Here is a 14,129-nt window from a genome sequence, read left to right as displayed (position 1 = left end):
TGTGTTTCCTGCCTAGAGAAGTTCTTTTAGCATTTGTTGTAAAGCTGGTTTGGTGGTGCTGAATTCTCTTATTTTTGCTTTTCTGTAAAGGTTTTAATTTGTCCATTGAATCTGAATGAGATCCTTGCTGGGTAGAGTAATCCTGGTTGTAGGTTTTTCCCGTTCATCACTTTAAATATGTCCTGCCACTCCCATCTGCCTTGCAGAGTTTTAAAGATCCTCTTTACTATCTTTGGATCATCTTTACTATCATTACCCTGAATTCTTTTTCAGGTAGACTGCCTATTTCCTCTTCATTTGTTTGGTCTGGTGGGTTTTTACCTTGCTCCTTCATCTGCTGTGTGTTTCTCTGTCTTCTCATTTTGCTTAACTTACTGTGTTTGGGGTCTCCATCGAAGACTGGAGGCTTCGTAGTTTCAGGCTGCAGGTTCGTAGTTGCCATTGTTTTTGGTGTCTGCCCCCAGTGGCTAAGGTTGGTTCAGTGGGTTGTGTAGGCTTCCTGGTGGAGGGGACTGGTGCCTGTGTTCTGGTGGATGAGGCTGGATTTTGTCTTTCTGGTGGGCAGGACCATGTCTGGTGGTGTGTTTTGGGGTGTCTGTGACCTTATTATGATTTTAGGCAGCCTCTCTGCTAATGGGTGGGGTTGTGTTCCTGTCTTGCTAGTTGTTTGGCATAGGGTGTCCTGCACTGTAGCTTGCTGGTCGTTGAGTGGAGCTGGGTCTTAGAGTTGAGATGGAGATCTCTGGGAGAGCTTTCGCCATTTGATATTACGTGGACCTGGGAGGTCTCTGGTGGACCACTGTCCTGAACTTGGCTCTCCCACCTCAGAGGCACAGGCCTGACACCTGGCTGGAGCACGAAGACCCTGTCAGCCACATGGCTCAGAAGAAAGAAAGAAAGGAAGGAAAGAAGGAAGGAAGGGAAGAAAGAAGAAAGAATGAAAGAAAAAATAAAAATAAAAAAAAGTAAAAAGTAATAAAAAAAGAAAAAAAAAACAAAAACGGACAGACAGAACCCTAGGACAAATGGTAAAAGCAAAGGTATACAGACAAAATCACACACAGAAGCATACATATACACACTCACAAGAAGAGAAAAAGGGGAAAAATATATATATATATCGTTGGTCCCAAAGTCCCCCTCCTCAATTTGGTTCGGGATGATTCATTGTCTGTTCAGGTATTCCACAGATGCAGGTACATCAAGTTGATTGTGGAGCTTTAATCTGCTGCGCCTGAGGCTGCTGGGAGAGATTTCCCTTCCTCTTCTTTGTTCGCACAGCTCCTGGGATTTAGCTTTGGGTTTGGCCCCGCCTCTGCGTGTAGGTCGCCTGAGGGCGTCTGTTCTTCGCTCAGACAGGCCGGGGCTAAAGGAGCAGCTGATTCGGGGTCTCTGGCTAACTCAGGCCGGGCGGGGGGGAGGGAGGGGCGCGCATGCGTGTTGAGCCTGCGGCGGCAGAGGCGGCGTGACGTTGCAGCAGCCTGAGGAGCGCCGTGCCTTCTCCCTGGTAAGTTGTCCCTGGATCCCGGGACCCCGGCAGTGGCGGGCTGCACGAGCTCCCGGGAGGGGCGGCGTGGAGAGTGACCTGTGCTCGCACACAGGCCTCTTGGTGGTGGCAGCAGCAACCCTAGCGTCCCACGCCCGTCTCTGCTGTCCGCGCCGACAGCCGCGGCTCGCGCCCGTTTCTGGAGCTCATTTACGCGGTGCGCTTAATCCCCTCTCCTCTCGCACCAGGAGACAAAGAGGCAAGAAAAAGTCTCTTGTCTCTTAGGTAGCTCCGCGCCCGTTTCTGGAGCTCCTTTACGCGGTGCGCTTAATCCCCTCTCCTCTCGCACCAGGAGACAAAGAGGCGTCCGAAGCCCGAGCCTCAGCTCCCAGCCCCCGCCCGCCCCGGCGGGTGAGCAGACAAGCCTCTCGGGCTGGTGATTGCCGGTCGGCACCGATCCTCTGCGGGAATCTCTCCGCTTTGCCCTCGACACCCTCTTACTGCGCTCTCCTCCGCGGCTCCGAAGCTCCCCCCTCCGCCACCTGCAGTCTCCGCCCGAGAAGGGGCTTCTAGTGTGTGGAAACCTTTCCTCCTTCACAGCTCCCTCCCACTTGTGCGGGTCCCGTCTCTATTCTTTTGTCTCTGTTTTTGCTTTTTTCTTTTGCCCTCCCCAGGTACGTGGGGAGTTTGTTGCCTTTTGGGAGGTCTGAGGCCTGCTGCCAGCGTTCAGTAGGTGTTCTGGAGGAGTTGTTCCACGTGTAGATGTATTTCTGATGTATCTGTGGGGAGGAAGGTGATCTCCGCGTCTTGCTCTTCCACCAATTTGAAGGTCTCTTCCCCTCCCATTTTTATAACTGTCTGTTCTGTGCATCAGTGTTTTTTCTTTTTGGGGTCCCATTTTTTCTCTGAGCTAGCAAGGATTTTGCTTATTATATGCTATTTATAGTGAGAGTTTCAAGCTCCGCTTTCAGTAACAAATTACACCTCATTTGCTCCTCTAAACAAATGCGATGCTTCGGCAAAGGCCTTAATCGGAAGAAGAGAGAATTGAGATGCTGTTACTGTTCTTTATTTTCTCTTTCTCCCCTTTTATTGACTCCTCCTCCTCCTGGTCTCTGCCTGCTTCTGGGGCTCCAGGACCTTCATTTTAACACGTCTTCCAAAGAAGTAGCAGGGAAGCCCATCTGATCCAGAGAAACTTGTTCCTGGTTCTGGAAGCAGCGATTCAAGAAGCAGCCAAACGGGCACAGAGCAAATCAGTTGAGAATCTCAAGAGGGAGGTATCTAACAGAATCATACTAACAATGACAGTATTTTGCTTCCTTCAGAAGCACTCCAAGTACTTCACGCATATTAGCTAATCTCGTGTGGTGAGGAGGTGCGATTACACCTAGCCAGGGGTTTATTGTCAAAGACATCAGGCCGCAGGAATTCCGTTGGTCACAGTATTTATAGTGGCTTCTTTTCCGTGTCTGATTCCCCAGCCCTTCCTCTTAAAGAGCCTCAGTATTGGTGAGAATGCATTTGTATCCTCACTCTTTAAAAACTAAACACGAGGGCTTCCCTGGTGGCGCAGTCATTGAGAATCCTCCTGCCAATGCAGGGGACACAGGTTCGAGCCCTGGTCCAGGAAGATCCCACATGCCGCGGAGCAACTAAGCCCATGTGCCACAACTACTGAGTCCGCACACCACAACTACTGAGCCTACGTGCTACAACTACTGAAGCCTGTGCGCCTAGAGTCCATGTTCCACAAGAGAAGCCACCGCAATGAGAAGCCCACACACCTCAATGAAGACTAGCCCCCGCTCGCCGCAACTAGAGGAAGCCCATGCGCAGCAACGAAGACCCAATGCAGCTAAAAATAAATAAAATTAATAAATTTATAATAAAATAAAATAAAATAAAAACTAAACATGAGGGTTGAAGTAGAGGGTCTCTTTCGTCCCAATATACAATTTCGCATTTACAAAAACATCTCTCCCTACTGTATTTTCAGAGGTTTTCCCATCTCTTTTGCCCATCACACCACAGAGCAAGTGGAGCTTCGGGCAGATGAGGCACATGGAACCACACAGAAGTTTCAAAAGTTGTGCTGAGATTTGACCCCTGAGAACTCTCAGAGCATAAATAATGAATGTGCATATTTATCTTGCTAAATAAATATACGGCGGCTCTTCAGTTTTAGATCCTGACAAGTCCACAACCTACTGAGTCTATTGTATTTCTTGGTCAGGTTGGAAGCAGAGAGAACGGTGCCTGGAGAGGGCTCTGGGTCCAGGTAAACCCAGCAGAGGGTGGACCTTGTAAGGGTGTCTCCCCCTTCTCCCTCACCCTGGGGCTTACTTATTTATCAACTAGTGAGTGCAGATTCCTGCACCTGTAAATAAATCATGCTCTTAGCGATTCTCCCTTGCCCAGAGCATGTGGGCCCTGACACCCGGGGAGGGACATCTGGACCCAGCCTGAAGCCCCCGTCTGGTTCCGCGTCCTCACCCGGCTCCTTTCCTGCCACCTGTCACTCACAGGCGCCCGCTTGGCCTGCAGGCTGCCTTGGCCGCCTCTGCTCTGGCTGCCCCTCTGCCCACATCAGCTTGCAGACCGTCTAGAATCTCCCCACGCTCTTCCCCATCCTGCCCACCAAGACGCTGTCCAGCACAGGGCTTGTCCTTTTCATTCCTAAGTCCTGAGCCCACCTGGTCCCACAGTATGGCTTTAATTTATGTTGGGCGAACACATGGAAGGTCGAAGAAGCTGCGGGGAGAGAGAATGAGTGACTTCCTTCCAGGCCTCCCGGCAAAGCAGCTGCGCAGCCAGAACCCCAAACCGAGAATCCGGTTCCTACCTGGAGCTTTCCATCGAGTCAGGCTAGCTGGGGCCTGGCTGTGGTTCTGGGAAGGAGAAGCCGCGTTTGGCGGGGCCGCGGCGGCATCTCCTTTGGGATCGCCCTGCGCCCGCAGGGGCGCCACCTGCCCGCCACGGGGACGCTGCCCTCGCGCCCAGCTGGGACCGCGCTCCCTGCTTGTGGCTGAGGCAACAGCGCCACCTGCTGGCCATGAGGCCCCGGCAGCGGCCTGACCCGGAGGTCTCGGGCTCCCTCTGGTGGGCATTCAGAAGATGCAGCGCAAAAGTGGCCTGGTTACCCGCAGGGCGCCGAGAACCATGATGTCCATGGGGCCTTTTCCACCTTTGATGTTTGAGCCATGCTGTGGGCTCGCACTGCAACCAAGCCTAGAAAGCAAGCCTTTATAGCAACGTAGGATGCAGAGGATCAGAGCCGTATGATGGAACAAGTTTTCAGGCACAGATGACATGGCATTGCTCCCTGGTGACAGAAGGTCCACACAGCTCCCCCAAGTGGCACATACAGCCGTGGGAAAGGCGGTGGTGGTGAGAAAGAATTGTGGAAGAATTGGGAAGTAAAAAGAAGTGGAGGGAAAGGAAGGGGTGCTATTCTGACCTCCACACCCCTCCTCCAGGACTGAAGTCACCGACGAGGCCATTTGAGAAGAGCAGGCTGCAGTGTAGACAGCCTCTCCCCACGAGGAGGTCTGCAGCATTTCCAGTTACCCTTGTCTGAGCCCTTCAGGAAGACACCCGGCCCTGAGTGTCCCCTCGTCGCTGTCCCATTACTGCTGATCATTGTTGGCTCTGCTGGAGCTCAGCCGCCCTCGGCTCCTGTGTCAGCCATGTAAGAATCTCAGAGGCTTGGGAACGCGAGCTCAGCTTGAAATATACTTCCCTGAAGGGCTTATTTTGTTTTGGGACAAGTCTCGTGCCAATCTGTCCTGCCAAGAAATGATTGGTATTGAACCGTTGGTTTCCATTGCTGTCAAACACAATCTTACACGGAGAGTAAGGGGGCAGTCACCCTGGAGGGCCAGCTGGGAAAGAAGGCTTCTGACTGGCTGGGACTTGCTTAGAAGCCCCCGGAGAATTTTTTTTTAAAGGGACCTCTAGAATGGCTGATGTCCGAATGGCAGCACTGAGTGGGTCCCGTGCATCTAAAGTGGCTGCAGTCAGATTCCACAGGTGTCCAGGGAGAAGGATGAACAGAGGCCCAGAGCCCCAGCTTAGCTTTGGGCACAGGCTTGGATTTCCTCTATTCCAAGTGCAGACAGTCCTGCAGGGTCCCGCCTAGCACACAAAAGTCGGGAAGGATGCAGAAGCAATGTCCCAGTGTTCGTGCAGGTCTTAGGCTACTGAAGGGGGTCTGGACAACATGGGTAGAGAAGCTTGCTTTCCAGTCAGGGCTCTTAAGACACCTGAAGGTGTGAGGAGGTGAAATTTGACGCTGCTGGCCTTGTTCTCGTGTTTGTTTTGTTTTTCATCCTCATAAAACTTATTTGAACGCAAAACCAGTAGAAAATTGATAGCTCAGAATCTGTTCGGATGAATCGTCCCGTCAGACCCTGTTTTAGGAAGAGCTGACGGCTGGTTAGAAGTCAAAGACACTGACTTTGTGAGTGTTCACTGCATTCCTTCTCCCTCCCTGGGCCTCAGTTTCCTACTCTGTACAGTTGGGGGTTGACTGACTTTCAAGGACCTTTACAGTTCTGATGCTCTTTGGTTCTTTAAAGTGAAGCCGCATATCATCCCGTGGTCGACTACACATCACATTATCTCACATAATGGTCCGTACTTCACCAAGAAACGTTCATCTTCTCATGCATTTCCCCACCCATTCATTCAGCAAACGGTGAGTGCCTGCAACGTTCTGGCACTGCTGTGGGTACCAAGGACAAGCTGGGAATAAAGCGAGGTCCTGGCTCGCCTGGAGCTTGCAGCCTTGTGCGGGTCAGTCACACACAATAAAAAAATCTAAAAATGGGTAGCGTCGTGTACTGTCCTACAGCGTGAGATAACGTAATGACAGTCAGCTGGTAATAAGTGCTAGGAAGACAAAGCGGACAGGGGTCGTGGGATGAGGAAAGCTGTTTTCTAGACAGCGTGATCAGGAAAGTCCTCTCTGAGAAGAGAAGGTGGCATTTGGCAAGAGACGATGGATGAGGGCGTGAGCGCTGGACGTGCGGGCAGGCCCGCGGGCAGGAGGGCCGCGCGGAGGCCTGATGCGAGCGTGCCGGGCCTGGCGGGGGGAGATAAGGAGGCTGCGCGTGGGAAAGGAGGCTGCATTCCTGGATCCCATCTTGGGTTTTGAGCCAAGTGTGATGGATGCCATTGGAGCTGGTATGTTCTTGAGTCAGTGTTGTGAGCATGCCTCCCAGCACTGGGGGCGCGTGCAAGGGCCTCGAAGGCGCCTGGGTGCCCACATGTGGCGGTGACGGGCGGTGGCAGGAGCTGTGCTCGGGATGGAGGCAGCGGTGCAGGCTCCCGCCCCGGAGGAGCTCCGCCTGGGGCCTGGAGGCTGGGCGCTCCGTGCTGTGCCCAGCAGGAGGCATGGCCCGGACCACCGAGAAGCGGCTTGAGCAGCCCTCTGGAAGGAGTCAGTGGGGGAGAGGCAGGAGTGGGAGGGACCCCGCTGGGCAATGGCTGGGCTGCCACAGCAGTTCTCACGGCAGAGGCGGCGGAGCGAGTGAGCAGGCTGGCCAAGGAGGCCAGGGCCCGCCTGCACTCCTCCTCCCCGAGCTGCACGGGAAGGGGCAGACGCTCACCCAGAAGGTCATCACGACCGAGTGGCCAGGCCCTGCTGCCCTCTCTTGCGCACAAGAGGTGCCTGGTCCCCCTTGAGGCCTTGGCCCCTCCAAGTGCTGAAAGGGATGGTTCCTCATAGGCCACCAGGCCCCACCTGCCCTGCGGCCGAAGCCGTCGCCCCCAGGGGCCCAGCTAAGGAAGGATGGCAGCTCAGCGTGGCCGTGAGCCCACGTCTTTCATCGTGTGAGCGGCTGCTGTCTGCATTCTGACTGAGCCCTCCAGATGCTCAAGGGCCTCCCGACCAGGGACCGCCGTTCTGCGAACCAACGTGATTGTCCAAAAGCGAGCCTGTCTGCACCTCGGCCTGTGTTTCCCCGTGTCTGCTTCTGGGCCGGAAGAGTTGCAGGACCCCAACTTACTGGGCACAGATTGGAGCCTAGGGCCTCCGGCCGTCTGTCCACTGAGAGCTGGGATGTGCAACACTCCCGGGAGCCGCCGCCTCGGGCCGGGGCTGCCAGCAGCACGCCGGTGCCTGCCCGCTGCCGCCGGCCACGAGATAATGTGTCTCCATTTTGGGACTGTGACATAGTTACATCAGACCTCAACGGCCAGCGCGCACATTCCAGGCCTGAGACCAGGGTGGCAGCAGAGAAACCTGAGCCGCGAGGAGACATTCTTAGGCTCAAAAATCACAAACCCGAGAGGGAAAGGCACTTGATCAGAAAACAACATCATTCAGGTTATTTTAATGCCCTGGATTTGTGCTGCCCTTTAAGTGGAGCCCCTTCTGTTGTGGGACTTTGGTGCCAGGTGACCCTGGGGCAGATGACTCTCACTCGTTGTTGACTGAAGAACAAGGTCACGTCTGGCTTGGGGCGCTCCGCGGGCTGTGGTTCCATCTGCGTTTTCCGTGCACACGCCTTGCTCTCAGACGGCGGCACAGACCGGGTTCTGAGGCTCAGTGGCCGCCGGTCTGGTGTGAGCATACAGAGAACTCTCGTCCCTCCCCCAGGACAACTCCTGAAACTTCTCCCCTTTCCAAGCACTGTGGTGTTGAGCGCTATCTGGGCAAGTTCTCTGACCACCTGAACTTGCAACCAAGGGGTAAGGATGATTGTCACCTACTCGGAGAGCCCACCACCAGTCCCTCAGACGGTCAGTCCATTCATGAATTAAGCACTGTTGATGTCCCTGCTGAGTCCTGAACATCTGCTACGTGCAACGGAGAGTACAAAGCCACAAACAACATAGTCCGTACTCACAAGAAGTACATAATAAAAGTGCAAAAGACAAGACTTGTACTCAGAGAGTCAGAAACCAGTGGTCCAGAATCAACTAGTCTGGCACTGATGAAAGGCAAGAGGAAGGAAGAGAAGAGAGACTTTTCCAGTGGACACGTGGCCTGAGCGAACGCTGGGAGGTAGGAAGGAGAATCACCATAGCAACAAGTCACCCTGAGCCTTGTCTCTGAAGACTGAAGGAAGAAGGCCTTTCCCCAGGACAGTTGGAGTGTCTACCTTCAGGCTGTCAGTAATACTGGATGAGAGAGCTTGGTTTATAAACTTCTGAAACTTTATAGAGGGTTGACACCCTGCCCAGAGCAACGGGAAGCAGCTTTGTTTAATGGAGTTCCAGGAGATGTTAGCTCTGGACCCAGTAAACGGAGACTTGGATGAGCTTTTCACTGAAACGTGGATGGCCTTAGGTTCTGGTCTGCACGCTGAGGATGACACCAGTGGGGGCAGTGGAAATATCCCTGAGCTGGAAGTTGGGGGACTCGGGTTCCAGTCTTGGCTTCAGCAATGAAAACGACAAACATTTATTACGCACTGTGTGCTGGAGCTTGTTCTAAGGATCCTAAATATAACCCCTTCTCCCGCCTGTTCTCTTTGAGGAGAGTTCCATGTTATTCCCATCTAATGCATGAAAAAACTAAGGCACGGAGATTTTAAATCACCTACCGAAGGACTCAGAGCTAATCCGCGGTAGCGCTGGGATTCACACCTGGTTGTCTGTCGGCAGAACTATTTCTTAATCCGGGTGCTGCTGCCTCTTGAAAAAATGGGTGACTGATCTTGGGCAAAAGTTTCCTTTTCAGTAAAATGAAGACACTAATAACTCCCCCAAATTACCTTAAAAAGTGATTGTCAAGATCTAAATAAAATATTGGATATGAAATACTTCATAATTTAGAAAGTCCTATACATGTGTAAAGTATTACATTCCTCAGAGGAATGATGAAAAGATAAAATGGAAGGAGAGCTGATGGAAAAGACTCTAGAAGAATGAAAACCAAAAGTGTGCACTTTGATTATCAACCCGAGACAGACTAATTGGGGATGAATAGGTCCTTGGACTCCATGGAAGTCTGGGGGTGCGGCTCATTCCTCAAAGCTGTATGGTAGCCTTAATCCATGTGATTTTGGCAGGCTTAAAGAGGGAAAATGGAGGATAGGGACTTTCATTCTAGGAGCCCAGAGAAAGTCAAGACAGTGCTCTCAGAGTCAAGGCTACATTCTTTCCTCCCTACTTTCATCATGCTTCGTTCGTTCCTTCCTTCTTTCCTCAAACTGAGACCCAAATGAAGTGGAAGAAAATCTCTCCTGAGATGAGAGTCAAGATGAAATATAATCATTCATTCGTTTGGATGACAAACATTCAGAGAGCATCATCACTGTTCCAGAAACTGGCCAGGAACTGGAAGGCACCGTCTTTGCTCTCTAACTGATGTGACAGAGCTGGACAGGGTTTCATCCAACATCCAGCCCATCCTCTGTATGGAAAGAAAGAAAGAAAGAAAGAAAGAAAAGTCCAGGGAAGTGAAGAGGTTTGTTCAAGGTCACTGTGCCCAGGCAAATGTGTGTTCCTCCCCATTTCAGTCATTCCCTTCTGTGTGGATTTGGGGTGAGGGAGGGGGAATTTGTTCACAAATTCCCTGTGACAACAATTCCAAAGGATGCCAGGTGATTTTTTTTAAAGCTCATCTTTGACATGGTTCTTTGTCTGCCTGTATACACCTGAAGAGTTAAATAGGAACAGTCTATATAGGGGTCTCATGGACTATTGATCACCTGCTTTCCCGTGTCAAGGACTGCTTCCCTGTAAGACTGAGATCAGCACCCACGTATGGAGTTGTGTGTTCCTGTGAGATGAAACAGTCAGTCACGGCCACTGAACCCCTAACCAGCCCCCGTGGAGCTAAGAAAGAAAGAAAAGTCCAGGGAAGTGAAGAGGTTTGTTCAAGGTCACTGTGCCCAGGCAAATGTGTGTTCCTCCCCATTTCAGTCATTCCCTTCTGTGTGGATTTGGGGTGAGGGAGGGGGAATTTGTTCACAAATTCCCTGTGACAACAATTCCAAAGGATGCCAGGTGATTTTTTTTAAAGCTCATCTTTGACATGGTTCTTTGTCTGCCTGTATACACCTGAAGAGTTAAATAGGAACAGTCTATATAGGGGTCTCATGGACTATTGATCACCTGCTTTCCCGTGTCAAGGACTGCTTCCCTGTAAGACTGAGATCAGCACCCACGTATGGAGTTGTGTGTTCCTGTGAGATGAAACAGTCAGTCACGGCCACTGAACCCCTAACCAGCCCCCGTGGAGCTGACTCTCCGCTCCTCTCCCGTCTTACCTTCCCTTATCACGTGCTGGTGGCCGAATCTCCCCCACTGACTGCAAGATAATTCACATCCTCTGGTGTTACTGCTCCCTCCTACTTCAGCTCAGCATTGTAAACAAGACAAAATGTAATAAAAAGGTAAAAAAGACAAACAAAAACACCTCTCACCAGGGGCTGGGTTGGGGACTGGAGAGTACGTCTGTCATTGGGGGAAAACAACACCCCTTTTTAGTCCAGGATTCATCAGATTCCTCCTATGGTGACAGAGAGGTCCTTTCACCCCAGCAACCAGGAGGCTCCAGCTGGGCATGGGCTTCTGAGATGGGTCCTGGCTCAGGGCCGCCTGTCTGGGGCCTGCTTCTGGCGACGTCGGCACCACCGATGAGATGGTCAGCCTGAGAGGCATGGGAGGCGGGGCCCGGTGTTACTGCTGCAGCTATGAAACCCACTCAGACAGCCTCCTCCCATACTGATCTGAGAAGCTGGCAGATCTTTACAGCGGGGGTGCTGACAGACGTCTAAGGCTTCACCTCTGCTCAGTGGAAGGTTCCTGCTGTCATCTGGCTTTTAGGGGGGGTTTGAGGGGTGTGGCTCCATCGTGGGTAGGAAGATGGAGAGAAAATTGCCAGATGGCGTTGAGGATTCCAAGCCTACCAGAAGAGAAAGAAAGACATTACTCACTGACACAAGAAGGCTGCCAACCGCACTTACAGATCAAACCTTTGTGTGCAGGCAAAGTCTGTCCCGAGCCCGTGTGAGAGGATGAAGGAACCAGCCATGGCCTCTGAGAATTTGTGAGACGACAGAATATTTGAGGGGAAACTAGGGAGATGCCACAATGTAGTAGTTGGAGAAATCACAGTACACAAGACAGTCTGCCCCCAAGGGCTCTACAGCCGCTGGAGAGGACAGATGGGCACGTCCTCAGGGGCAGGTCAGGACAGACCTACTCCAGGTGCAGCTCCATGAGCACAGCTGGATACAGTCCAAGCAAGGTGTGCTGAGCCCAGCCAATTCAAGGGAAACTTCTGTTTCATTACGTTTCATTTCTTAAAAAGGAACTTCTCCATTACACACTGCTTCTCAGGGCAGCAGGTAAAAGGCACACAGAACTATGAACAGATACAATCAGCAACCACTTCTGCTTTTACATGGCATCTTTCCCACTTGAGCATTAATTATTTGGCATTTTCTCCCTGGTTTTCAGAAAGTTTTCTCTAGGAGGTTGAACTTACAGAGATGATTTAAGGGAGAGGAAAGCTTCAGCAGTATCTCCAGAGGCTGTTTTGCATTTTCTAACGTCTGAAATTTTTACAACAGGTTTTCCATGGAAAACTCAACAAGTCACTAAACTCTCCGAGTCTCAGAACCCAGACTTAAAGTCAGGGGAAGAGATTCCCATGGCTAACCTTTCTAGTCGTGTGTCCTGTCAGCTTGGACTGCCATAGCAAAATCCCACAGGTTGGGTGGCTTCAACAGAAATTTATTTCTCATGGTTCTGGAGGCTGAGAAGTCCAAGATCAAGGTGCTGGCAAAGTAGGTTTCATCCTGAGGCCATTCCTCTTGGTTTGTAGGTGGCCACTTTCTCACTGGGGGCCCACGTGACCTCTTCATGTGCGTGAGGAGAGGAAGCTCTGGTGTCTCTTCCTCTTCATGCAAGGGCACTAATTTCATCATGGGGGCTTCCACCCTCATGACCTCATCTAAACCTAACTACCTCCCCCTGGCTCACCTCCTGATACCATCACACTGGGGGCTAGGGCTTCAACATAAAAATTCTGCGGTGGGAGAGACACAAGCATTTTGTCTACAACATTGTGCGAATAGTTTGGAACATGTAAAGCATTTATGAAAATGTTTACTCTTAGGGTTGATGGTTATTCTGATTTCACAGAAGGGAATACTAGGGCAATCTTCCTCATAGAATATCAAATATGGAGACAAGTATAAGAAATATCATACATTTAAGGTTTACCTGTAATCTTAAGTTGATGTCCATATTAATTTATCATAGAGACAATTAGACTAGTGGGACAGCCAAGTCAACCCACGAAGACTGGTACGCTGATACAGGAGAAAAATTTAAGGAATAAAGAGAGAGCAATTTTTGAGTTGCATAAGAAAGGAAAAATGACAGAGCTATGAAATCTTTATAAAAATTTTTTTTCCTGTTATTATTTACCTAGCTTGGTTTTTAAGAAAAGGGCTTCAGAAATAAACACAGGAAAGGATTGGGTGAAGCAAACTATTGGTCCAAGGCTGCCTGCTATGAACAAGACGAGATGAGGAAAATTTCTATCACTTGGGAAAGATCTACAGAAACCCTAATCTTATATAGATCTCAGGTCACTCCACTCCAGCAGTGGGCATTCTTCTGCATCCCAAACCTTAGTACGCAGAGCCTGCTGAAACACAAGCTTTCACTCGCCTCAATCCTCTCCAGACTGCTAGAAGGAGGTGCACAGCCCTGCTCTACAAGCATTGAAGCCATGAGTATTACTGCCGTCTCCACACATGCACACTTATCTCCCCTCTTACCTGTCCAGACAAGCTCTCGCCTTGTAAGCAAATGCCGTATGCCACTCACAAGCCCATATCCGTGCAAGGCACACACCTGTACATGGGGGCAAATTCTGTTTCAGACATTAAAACAACAGTTTCTATCTCATCCAAACAGATCGTTGAAAAGGAAACTTTCTGGGTCCTCACCCATATGCAGGATATACAAAGCTGTCTGGAACAGATCTGGTATTAATTACCTAGTGCTCTACACTGGAATAAGTGCTTAATCCCAAGGAGGTTTACACTGGAGACTGACCAACCTGCCCCGGGGTGGATACACAACCAATCTTGGCTCCAGAGACTATTCCACATCATGTGTTGTGCAAATGTGCACTGGCACAGGAATGGACTTTCATTCCACAGCAGATGGGATCCTTCTTCCGTGGGCCGACTCTAAGATAATATATGACCCAAGCACTACATAGTCTAGAGCTTCCTACTTTTTTTTTTTTTTTTTTTTCGGTACGCGGGCCTCTCACTGTTGTGGCCTCTCCCGTTGTGGGGCACAGGCTCCGGACGCGCAGGCTTGGTATTAATTACCTAGTGCTCTACACTGGAATAAGTGCTTAATCCCAAGGAGGTTTACACTGGAGACTGACCAACCTGCCCCGGGGTGGATACACAACCAATCTTGGCTCCAGAGACTATTCCACATCATGTGTTGTGCAAATGTGCACTGGCACAGGAATGGACTTTCATTCCACAGCAGATGGGATCCTTCTTCCGTGGGCCGACTCTAAGATAATATATGACCCAAGCACTACATTGTCTAGAGCTTCCTACTTTTTTTTTTTTTTTTTTTTTCGGTACGCGGGCCTCTCACTGTTGTGGCCTCTCCCGTTGTGGGGCACAGGCTCCGGGCGCGCCGG

General features: G+C 50.9%; 1 protein-coding gene and 1 long non-coding RNA gene across 6 annotated transcripts in view; one reads left to right on the top strand and one right to left on the bottom strand.

Annotated features, from left to right (window-relative positions):
• LOC114488004 (uncharacterized) overlaps positions 1-14,129 on the top strand; it is a 255,079-nt gene that overhangs the window by 236,995 nt on the left and 3,955 nt on the right. The window lies entirely within an intron of this gene.
• The window catches only part of SNX19 (sorting nexin 19), a 50,080-nt gene continuing 43,761 nt past the window's right edge, over positions 7,811-14,129 (bottom strand). Inside the window, exons 13-16 of one of the 5 annotated variants that reach the window (XR_003683661.2) lie at positions 13,237-13,312; positions 12,674-12,762; positions 10,711-11,348; positions 10,315-10,626 (exon numbers count right to left, since the gene is read on the bottom strand). The gene's annotated coding sequence lies outside the window, so the exon portion shown is untranslated. Of the gene's footprint in view, positions 9,852-10,313; positions 11,349-12,673; positions 12,763-13,222; positions 13,313-14,129 lie in introns of those variants that run through there. The other 4 variants (XR_003683660.2, XR_003683662.2, XM_028501354.2 and 1 more) reach the window with 4 other exon arrangements.

This window comes from Physeter macrocephalus, chromosome 16, assembly GCF_002837175.3.
Source record: "Physeter macrocephalus isolate SW-GA chromosome 16, ASM283717v5, whole genome shotgun sequence".
In the NCBI taxonomy this organism is placed as follows: Eukaryota; Metazoa; Chordata; class Mammalia; order Artiodactyla; family Physeteridae; genus Physeter; species Physeter macrocephalus.
This window is presented reverse-complemented; position numbering and strand designations above follow the sequence as displayed.